The 11,371-nt window shown below is 40.2% G+C and overlaps 1 pseudogene; it reads left to right on the top strand.

The window, feature by feature from the left end:
* The first annotated feature begins 4,502 nt into the window (after positions 1–4,502).
* Positions 4,503–5,751, top strand: LOC114086175 (large ribosomal subunit protein uL30-like; annotated as a pseudogene).
* The last annotated feature ends 5,620 nt before the right edge of the window (positions 5,752–11,371 follow it).

The following is an 11,371-nucleotide window of genomic DNA, read 5'->3' as shown; positions in this document are numbered from 1 at the left end:
GACTACATTTAAACCAGATTGCACATTTCATTTACTTTTATCCCACCAATAATCAAGAAGGGGGTTAGCAGACTCATTAGCAGAATTGGCAGGTGTGAAAAATCCCTGCCGTCCATCGCTATAAAACTCATCTTCTCCCTGGGTCTGAAGCTAGCAGAGCTGGAAAAAAACAAAACCACACACACACACACACACACACACACACACACACACACACACAGGAAGAAACTCTGAAGGCAAAACAGTCAGGGTTTTCAGAGTCTGACATGCTGACATTCATCAGCATTAGTCAAATGAACAGTTAAGCCACAGGTCAGCAACCTCTCCATTACTGACTCCCTGCTCTGAAGAGCTGGCAGAAGGTGAGCCAGATATCTTTGAGAGGCCCACAAACTTAGATATCTATAAGTTTGTGGTAGGTAGGAAAGTGTGAAGCAAAGAAGCAGTAGAACACATGTGCCCTGAGCTCTTCTTTCTGGGATGAATGGTAGCCATTCTTAGAGACAAGAGAGCTTCCAACAAACCTGAAGCAGTCAACTTGAACTCAGTTGGCTGGCCCAGTGGGATGGAGCAAAGTAGTCCCTGGTCTTTCCAAGCTGCCTTCAATCCCTGTAGGGTATGATGTTGCAAGGCAGGCTGGAAAATATATTTAGCTATGTGCTAATGGAGACAAGGACAATGGCTTTTAGTGAAAAAAAAAAATATATATATATATATATATATATATATATATATATATATATATATTAGTCTTGTCCACAATATGCCCCTGAGGCCTTGAGATCTCTTCATTCCTGAGGTCTCACCTTTTTGACCATACCCACACCTCCAGAAAGCTGTCACCTTGGTATAAGATAACCCTATAAAGACTCCTGACAATACTATGGCCAAGTACCCTCAGTTCTCCTATCCTGACCTATGCACATTGAGTAGAAATTTGGTAGGAGATCATTGTCAGAGGAGAGCTTAAATGAAGCACAAAACAGCTTTCTGGAGAAGGTGTGGACATGGTCAAGAAGGTGAGGCCTCAGGAATGAAGAGACCTCAGGACCTCAGGGGCATATTGGGGACAAGACTACTCTCTCTGTATTTTTTCACTAAAATCCATTGTCCTTGTCTCTATTAGCACACAGCTAAATAAATTTCCCAGATTTCCTTGCAATAGGCATTGAGATATGACTGAGTTCTGGTTAATGGGATGTGGATAAAAGTGAGGTGAATCATGTCCTTACCTAGTCTGTGGAACTCCCTATAGGATCATCCACACTCCCTTTCCCCACCTGCCTTGCAGATGCAGAGGCCCAATTGGATAACAAAATGCAGATGCAAAACCCTAGGGGAGGACAGAACCTTAGATGAAATAAACCTGGGTTCCTGTTTTAGTCAGTTTTTGTGTCATTGTAACCAAAAGACCCGACAAGAACAATTTTAGAGGAAGAAAAGTTTATTTGGGGGCTCATGGTTTCAGAGGTCTTAGTCCATAGATGTCCAACTCCATTCCTCAGGGCCTGAGGTAAGGCAGGACATCATGGTGGAAGAGTGTGGTGGAAGAAAGTAGCTCAGGACATGACACCAAGAAACAGAGAGAGCTCTGCTCACCAGGTATAAAATATATACCCCCAAACCCCCCCCCAGTGACCACCTCCTCCAGCCACACCCTACCTGCCTACAGTTACCACCCAATTGATACTTATCAGGGGATTAATGCACTGGTTATATCAAGGCTTTCATAACCCAATCATTTCACCTCTAAATTTTCTTACATTGTCTCACACATGAGCTTTTGGGGGATACTTCACATCTAAACCATAATAGTCCCTAAATGATTACATGGAGCAAAATCTTCATCCCTATATGGCCAGTTGGACTTTATGTGAGCAAGAACTAAATGTCTGTTGTGTTAGGTCTCCAAGATGTGGGGGTTTGTCTGTTATAGCAGTTAACATTGTCTAAACTAATTCAGTGGGTAAGATGAACCATGAAAAGCAATCTTCAATGTTTCAAAATTGGGCCAAAGACAGGCCATGATGGCAATAATTCTAAGAGAAAGCAAGGAAGTTAACAAAAAAATGAGCTGCTTCAATCAAAAATTTCCCTTCCCAATTTGAGAAGCAGAACCATGTGCCAAGAACAAATGCTTTGTAGGCCAAGAGGCTAAATTTCTTCATCTGTGAAATGGAGTTAACTACATCTAGTTCTTGGACTTGTCATACTCAATGATATTACACCTATGATGTATCCAGCATAATGCCTGATGTACAATAATAGGCCTGCCTTAAGTATGAGTTTTCTATTTTCTTCATTGTCTTTCTTTGAAAACTTCTCTACACCACCATTTTCCTCCATAATCACTGGGTAGTGTCTGATTTCAGCAAAATGGCAGACACTTACTTCTCCCAATTTACCAGATGCAGGATAAAGACAGAAGCTGGAGCTGGTCTTCTCTGTCATGCTGGGAAAACTTGACCAAGACTTTCATTTCATTGATTGATCATGTTCATTTTGAACTGCATTTGGCTCCTTAGAGAAATTTATTCCCAGTCTTCATGGTGAGCTTGAAGGCTGGCCTGGCCCCAAAGACACCTCAGCAAATCTGCTACCCAGCTCCAGTGGCAGGCAGCCAGGCGTCTGGTCCCTTAGCCTCAGTCATGCAGCTGTGACTGACAGGCAGCAGGATACTGAAGCTCTGATGTGAAGATCTGCTTTTCCTCCTAGAAAAATAGCAGCAGGCTCCACTGGAAAGCAACCCCTTCTAATATGGCTGATGCTCATGCCCCACTGCCCAGGGACCCACACCGGGGGTCAAAACAGCAGGTAATTGATGGCTTCCCAAACTAACTTTGCAGACTGAGTTGAATAAAGTTTCAGACTGAGGTTTGATCCAGCCTGACCCTAGTGTGCCACTTCCTGACAGTAAAATGAACAGAAAAACAAGAACTAAATGTTACTTCCTCAACAATCTCTTGCAAGTATAGGCAGCTCTAGTAGTGGATCTCAACTCTGGCTGCGCATTAGATTCACCTAGGAGCTTTAAAAAATTCTGATGCCCAGGCCATAGCCCAGAACATTTGCATCAGAATTTCCAAAGCCAGAATCCAGGCAATTCTAGTTTTTTAAAGCTCCACAAGTGATTCCACAGTGCAGCCAAGGGTAAGAATCACCAGTCTACAGTTTCTAAGTACTTGCTCAAGTAAATAGTGAAAGAAGAGATAGTAAACTTAGACAGGAAAAATAACTGTAGTTATTTTCATTGTTATTTTGTAGTCATATGCTTAATGAATGGAGGGGCTGGAACATGACCCAGGTCTTTTGGTATTCAATTCAGTTACCTTTCTCTTTACTCTAGCCTCCTCTTCTATAAAATGCAAATAGCGTTAGTACATACCCCAAAGGGCTGATATGAGGATAAAAATAACTCAATTTTATTTTTGTTTATTTTAATTAATGTGTGAATGTGTCCTTCCAGTGTGGCCAGCAATATTCAAGCAATTTATAAATACTAACCCAGTTTAGTTCATTAAAAAGCCTCCTGTCCCCTTATATACTACACCATTAATTGCCTTTAAAATGCATGAACTTTTTGACCCAGAAAATCCATCTCCTATAATTTATGAAAAGGATGTATAATTAAAGGCCTATGAAAAGATATAACTACAAGGATGATTAATACAGTTTGGATTTGAATGTCCCGCAAGGATCCATGTGTTAAAGACTTGGTCCTCAGTGTGGTCCTATTGGAAGGTGGTGAAAATTTTAGGAAGTTGGGCCTTAGGTCATTGAAGGACATATCCTTGAAGGGGATTGTGGTACCCTAGCTATTTCTTCTCTCTCTTTTGCCTCTTGGCCATGAGGTAGTAGTTTTGCTCCACCATGTGCGCCCACCATGATGTACTGCCTCACCACAGGCCCAAATCAATAGGGATGATCAATCATGGACTGAAACCTCCAAAACTATGAGCCAAAATAAATTTTTTCTCTTTGTAATAAGTTAATTATATTGGGTATTTTTATATTGATAGAAATCTGATTAATAACGTGATAACTGCTATTTTATTTATAATGACAAAAGCATAGAAACTAAATTCCAAATATAAGGAGTTCAGTAAAGAAATTATAGTATGGCTGGGCATGGCAGTGCATGCCTGTAATCCATCCTAGTGACTTGGGAGACTAAGGCAGGAGGATCACAAGTTCAAAGACAGCCTCAGCAACTTAGCAAGGCCTTAAGCAACTTAGTGAGACCCTGTCTCAAAACAAAATATTAAAAAGGGCTGGGGATGTGTCTCAGGAGTTAAGCACCCATGGGTTTAATCCCTGATACAAAGAAAGAAAGAAAGAAGGAAGGAAGGAAGGAAGGAAGGAAGGAAGGAAGGAAGGAAGGGAAGGAAGGAAGGAAGGAAGGAAGGAAGGAAGGAAGGAAGGAAGGAAGGAAGGAAGGAAGGAAAGGGGGGAAGAAGAAAGATATCAAAAGCTAAAGTCATCCTCTTTTTCCAGCTGGAACCATGGAGGGTGCCAAAGAGAACAAAAAGAAGGTTCCTGCTGTACCAGAAACCCTTAATGAAAAGTGAAGGAATTTCACAGAGATGAAAGTAAAGCACCTGAGAAAGAAGTCTGTCCAAAAGATGCTTTGAAAGTCAAGGAGAGGGCTAGGGATATAGTTCTGTTGATAGAGTGCTTGCCTCACATGCATAAGGCCCTGGGTTCAATCCACACACACACACACAAAAAGGGCAAGGAGGAAGCTTATGTATGAAAAACCCAATCATTACTATAAGGAATATAGGTAGATGTACAGAATGGAGATTTGTTTTTTTAATTTGCTCTAATTGTTGTACATGTCAGTAGAATGCATTTTGACACATTGTACATGAATGGACCACAACTTCTTCCTCTGGTTGAACATGATGCAGAGTCACAATGGTAGTTTAATCATACATGTATATAGGGTAATAATGTCCATCTCATTTCACTGACCTTCCTCTCCCCTCACTCTCGTCTGCACAATGTGAATTCTTCCTTCATTCTTCCCTTTCCCACCCACCATTATGGACCAGCATCCACTTATCAGAGAAAACATTTGGCCTTTGGTTTTTTGGGTTTGGCTTATTTCACTTAGCATGATATTCTCTAGCTCCATCCATCAGAATGGAAATTCAAATGGCTAGGATGGCAACAAAAGCTGGCAACTTCTATGTACTTGCAGAACCCATATTGACATTTGTCATCAGGATCAGAGGTATCAATGGTGTGAACCCAAAGTTTTGTAAGTGTTACAACTTCTTCACCTTCACCAGATCTTCAATGGCACCTTCGTTAAGTTCAACAAGGCTTCAATTAGCATGCTGAGGATCATGGAACCATATATTGCATGGGGGTACTGAAACCTGAAGTCAGTGAATGAACCTACAAGTGTGGATATGGCAAAATCAATAAGAAACAAATTGCCTTGACAGATAACACTTTCATTGCTCTATCTCTTGATAAATATTCTGCATGGAAGATCTAATTCATGAGATCTACGTGGTTGGAAAACACTTCAAAGAAGCAAATAACTTCAAGTAGCCCTTCAAATTGTCTTATTCAAGAGGTGGAATGAAGAAAAAGACCACCCATTTTATAGAAGGTGGAGATGCTGGCAATAGGGAAGACCAGATTGACAGGCTTATTAGAAGGATGGACTAAGGTATCTACCATGCTATTTTTGTAATCTGGTCAGTTAATAAAACAGTACCTGCTCTCAATGTTAAAAAAAAAAAAAGCTGAAATATCATGACTCAGTTTTAAATAGTGTGTGACAAATAGACCCTACAATAGCCCTATGGTCTTACCTGTATAATCTCCTTTCCTTGAGTGATGGGAGAACTTGGCACTTGATTTTATTAAATACAATATAGCAAATGTGATGGGATGCCACTTCTGTGGTTAGGTCATGATAGAGACAGATATAATACTTGCCATGTGGTGGTGCACTCTGTAATCCCAGTGGCTGGGGAAGCTGAGGCAGGAAGATTGTGAGTTCAAAGCCAGCCTCAGCAACTTAGTGATGCCCTAGGCAACTCAGAAAGATCCTGTATCAAAAAAGTTTTTTTTCAAAGGGCAGGGGATGTGACTTAGTGGTTAAGCATCCCTGAGTTCAATGTTCACTACCAGAGAAAAAGAAAGAGAGAGAGAGAGAGAGAGAGAGAATGAATAAATGAATGAATATACTCATCTTGTAGACCTTAAAGAAACAAACCACCATATTGTGAACCCTCCATGTGGTGGGCCTCATGGCAATGAACTATGGACAGCCTATAGGGCCTGAGGCCAGCCTCCAATAAATAGCTAGCAAGAATATAGGCCCTCAGTCATATAGCCTCAAGAATATTAATTTGGTCAACAACTTGAATGAGCTTGGATGTGAATTCTTCCTTAGTCAAACTTTTGGATAAGGATGAAGCCTGATCAACACCCCAATGACAAACTTGTGAGACCCTGACCAGAAGATCAAGTTAAGCTAAGCCTGGACTCCTGATCCATGGAAACTGGGAGATAATAAATGTGGGTTGTTTTAAGTCACTGAGTTTTCAAAACAGAAAACTTGCCTTATTATAGTTAAAGCAACATCCCAGGGTTTCATAAATTGACTTCCAGACCACTCACGTATAATCAAATCATGCCTTTATTGAAGCACACCAGTGGTGACTGACCAAAACATAAAGCTGTTCCCCTGATCAGCCCCAAACAATTGCAAGAGCACTCCTTTAAGCATGAAAACTGAAAAAGGGGTGTTTGAGGGTCTAGCCAATGCAAGCAAGCCAAGTTACAGAAGCAGGAGAGTGCAGTCAGGCGGAGGGACACTTAGCCAATCACAATTAGCCAAGTCATCCCAGTTACAGAAACAGAGCCCCATTACCCTAGTTACAGAAACAATGCCCCATTAGGTAGTTCTGTGTTCTTAAAGGTTTCTATAGCAAAAAGGAAAAGATCATCTTGCCCTGGTCATGACCCTTCTACTTGGCATGGTTGTTTTACAGAATGGAGTCACAAAACAAAATGGAGTCATTTTTGCTTTACTATCACAGCCCATAGTGTAGTTAAGTGGTAGAGTACATGCTAAGCATAGCCATAGGTTTAATCCCCAGCACCAAAATCAGAAGAGAAAAAAATTCCAGTAGAAGTGTCATGAAAGGGCATAGAAGTGTCACAAAATACATTTATAAAATATTGTTAAATTACAAAACTCAGATTATAAAACAATATGACCCAAACAGAGAGAGAGATACAGGCAGACTGTGAGAAGCTGATCATGCAATAGAACTCAGAATGACTTTTATTTCTTTTTGATTCTTTGTACTTTCTAAAAGTACTTTTATTATTAACATAATATTTGAAGACACTGAAAATAAAAATGCTAAAAAATATTCAAGTATTAACAATATTTGAATTAACAATAGTTATTTCTGGGTGGTGAAATTATGGTTGAATTTTATATTCTAGAAGTCTAGAAAGTTATTTTTAATTTTCCTTGCTTTGAAGAGCTGATGGTGACTGGTGTAATTACACAGAATAACTCCCAATGGTTTTTTTTCAATTATTGAAGAAAATTCCACCATCATTTGCTCCATATTTAATTAAGAGGGGGAAAAAAAACATGTAACTAGGACCTGTCTGCCACACACTGAGATACAAGATAACATAAAGCTAACAACACAAACACATGGCCTGTATTCCAAGCTACCTAATTGTTGTATTTTATGAAATTTGGTAAATCATTTCACTTTTGTACCTCTATTTCCTCATCTGTAAAATGAAATAATATTTATCTTACAGGGCAAGGGTATCATGGGATCTCAATAAGATACTATATAATTTAGTTTTAAATGAGCCTGACATGTAATAGGTGCTCAGTAAATGCTGATTAGTGTTATTATCATCACTGTTATTATTATCATTAACCAACTTCCCATTATAGGGGTGGCCAGTATTTAAGTCTTGGTATCGATCTTGGTTTCAACTCCTAAAACAAGCACAAAAGGAAAACATAAAAATTATAATTATGGCATTTTAGCTCAGATAGTAGAAGAAATCTCACATCCCTTAAAACACTAAAGTGGAATGTTGTGGGATCCTGAACACACATTTTTTCCCAGTACAACACTAGAAAGAGATTTTTAAATAAAATTAACAGTATGCTCTGCTAGGATGATATGGGATGTTTGAAATTGGCTTAAAGAATCTGAGTCAAGCTGGTTTGACTTTTATTACATGCTATAATAAACTTATTAGTTATGGTGTGAGGTGAGCCAGGTCTAGGTCAAAGCTCCTTCTCAACATTCCAGGGAGCTCTGGGAGCTGGGTGGGAGGTGGAAGAACTCCAAGGCCACCGTGAAGCACAGCTGAAGAGCTACAGATGCCCTTAGGATAATGTCAAAATCTGGGCTTGGTTTGGGTAGACTAGGTCAAGGAGACTTGACAAACAGGCTGGAACAAGGGAGGGGCCAATACCAGGGGACCCATAGGCTAAGCTGCTGGTGGTGTGGCCACAGGCAATAAAGAAAATGCTCAGCCAGACAGGCTGCTGGGTTCAAGGATGTCCTATGAAGTCTTGGAAGTCAGGCAGAGAGTTGTGGGAAGAGGCACAGCCAAGCCAACCAATGATGCAAGGAAGCCAAGCTACTTGCAGCAGTGCCACAGCTATGAGATGCCAAGGATGGTTGTTGTCCCAAGGAGCAATCCTAAGAGATGAGTCTCTTCCAGAAACATGTGGCTCTAAAACACTCCCATATACAAGCTCAGAATTGCTCCTACAGTGAACAGAAATGAAATCCATCTAAATTGTTTCCAAGAAAATTCCTTAAAACCTTCCTGTTTCCTCAGGAGGATCTGTGTTCACATTCACAAAGAAGAATAAAGCAATGAAATGGCAGTATTTGTTTAGATTAGGATCTCAGTAGTGCATTGGAGAAAGCAGCAGGGTGTTCCAGAATCAAGAGAGGGGACAAGGCATTTCTCATAGATTAAACATCATCATTATTATTATCCTTTAAAAAGAAACTTTGAATTTTTTTGAGAACTGGGCTCTTAAGATTCCTATCCTGAAATATTAGGTGGGACCAGTTTTCTAATTCACAACCAAAAAGGTGAAAACAAATTTAGGCATAAATATTTTCTTATTCAATAGTGAAACTGTTGACAGTTTAACTAGTTTCCTCCCCTGGAAGGAAGATAACTACCACAAAAGGGCTTTCTACTTTGGTGCTTTTCTTTCTGCTGTCATGTCCAAGCCCATATTCAGGTAATTGCCTCTTCAAGAATGCAGGTTGCATTCTTGTGGTTCTACCATTCTGTAGGTTCAAGGTTGCCTGAGTATCATCCAGCTGCCAGAAGGGGAAGAGGGAGAGCATGGAGGATCCTATACCAATACCTAGCTATCTCAGCCTAAAGGTTACACCTATTCCTGCCACTTATAACTCCATGGAGAGAACAAAGAGATATGGGGAAATATAGTCCCTGCTGGGGAGTCCCTTCATAGCAAGGAATAGGGAGCCTAAATCTTTGGTGATTCGCCAGCCATTTCCTCCACTGTCTCCTTACCTACTGAATCACTTATAACCTTGAGGATGGCATTCAAAACCTACCTCAGTTGACCCTTGATCTAAGTCATGGATGTCATCTTCTGGCTAATCAGGATGACCCAGTTTTCCCTGATATATCAGTTTTTATTGCAGAGAAAATCATTCCAGAATTTAGTGGCTTAAAACAACCACCATTTATTAGCCTGAAATTCTTCTGGTTGGTGATTTGTATTGAGCTCTCTGGTCCAGCTTTACTCACTATGTCTGTAGTCCCTTTATGGGGTGACTGGAGTATCTAGAGGGTTCCCCTGCTGAAAAAGCTTGTGCTTCATGTGATTCCCATCCTCCCACAGGCTAGTCCTGATTGTAAACATGGCAGTTATAAGAATAATAGCAGCATTTTACCAGGCTGCTTAAGGCCTAACCTAAGCTCAGAAGTCACACAACTTCACTTCTAGAGCAAGCCAAGGTCAGTTCAGATTCAAATAGTGAAGAATATATTCCACATCTTTATACATCAAAACTACTACACCAGGTATATACTGTGCTCTCAATGCCTTCCTTACAATATGCCACTACCTAACCACCCCCCTTTACCTTGTCTTTGCCTGTGGACAAGGCCTAGTTCAAATCCATCATAATCATAATGGCTTCTGCCTTAATTTGGTTTCTTACAAATACAGACCCTGAGACAAGGACTTGAGTACACATATTGAGTAAAGAAAGTAAAACACAGATGGAGGAAAATCCAATATAAGTTGCTTTACTGAGATCACTGATATAAGCAATAAGAAATTGATTCCACAGGGATCCTCTCAGAGTGGTCCATCTTTCAAAGAACTGGACTTAATCCACCAGCTCCCATCTTTAATTGGTTTTAAGCTACTCCAGAGGACAGTATATTCCCTGCTTTTTTAAGCTGCTCTTGTACATGGACCAAGCCAGCTCCTACAGTGTTAGAGAAAATCCTGAGGCAGAAAGACACACATGTTAACACATGGAGGTAGGATGCTATCAGCATCACCATGAAATTGCTTGGAACTATCCATTGCAGATGTGTCCAAAATCAGAGGAAGAACAAGGAATGTTCTATGAGGCACCAAAAATGCCAGGTATAATTTTCCTGATGTGCTGTTGAAAACGAATTCTCCATCCTAGAAATCCTGTACTCTGAAGGTTCCATCACTTCTATGGTACCCATCATAAATCTTTTCATTGAAGACATTCATAGATGTGTATAAACTCTTTGGGGTTCTTGGAGGACAGAAGTAATATCAATAGAACTTTTTAGAACTCTAACTTGGCCCCTGTGCAAAGCCCTATCAGTCTTTTTAACTGAGTAAAAAAAGAAACATCTAGATCCAAGATATTGGAATGAAATATTTAATTCATTCATTCCATCAACAAATAACTGTAAATGTTTATAATGTGTAGTGCCAAAGCAATTTCAAAATGAATTAAAAAAAGAAGACACACTAATCTTGAGAAGCCCTTGATCCAGTTGAGTTTATAAACCATACATAAACAGGGGCTGGGGATATAGCTCAGTTGGTAGAGTGCTTACCTCGCATGCACAAGGCCCTGGGTTCAATTCCCAGCACCATAAATAAATAAACAAACAGACAAACCACACCTACATACCAAAAAGTCTAACACACCCAAAGCAACAAGTAAGCGCCATGGGAGTGATTTGGGAGAAAGCAACAAGTAAGCACTGTGGGAGTGATTTGGGAGAACAATGGTTAGGTAGGCAACACTCAGTGGAGGTGTTATAATGGACCTATCTGAGGGAGATAATGCAATAAAAAGATGGT

This window comes from Marmota flaviventris, chromosome X, assembly GCF_047511675.1.
Source record: "Marmota flaviventris isolate mMarFla1 chromosome X, mMarFla1.hap1, whole genome shotgun sequence".
Classification (NCBI taxonomy): domain Eukaryota; kingdom Metazoa; phylum Chordata; class Mammalia; order Rodentia; family Sciuridae; genus Marmota; species Marmota flaviventris.
This window is presented reverse-complemented; position numbering and strand designations above follow the sequence as displayed.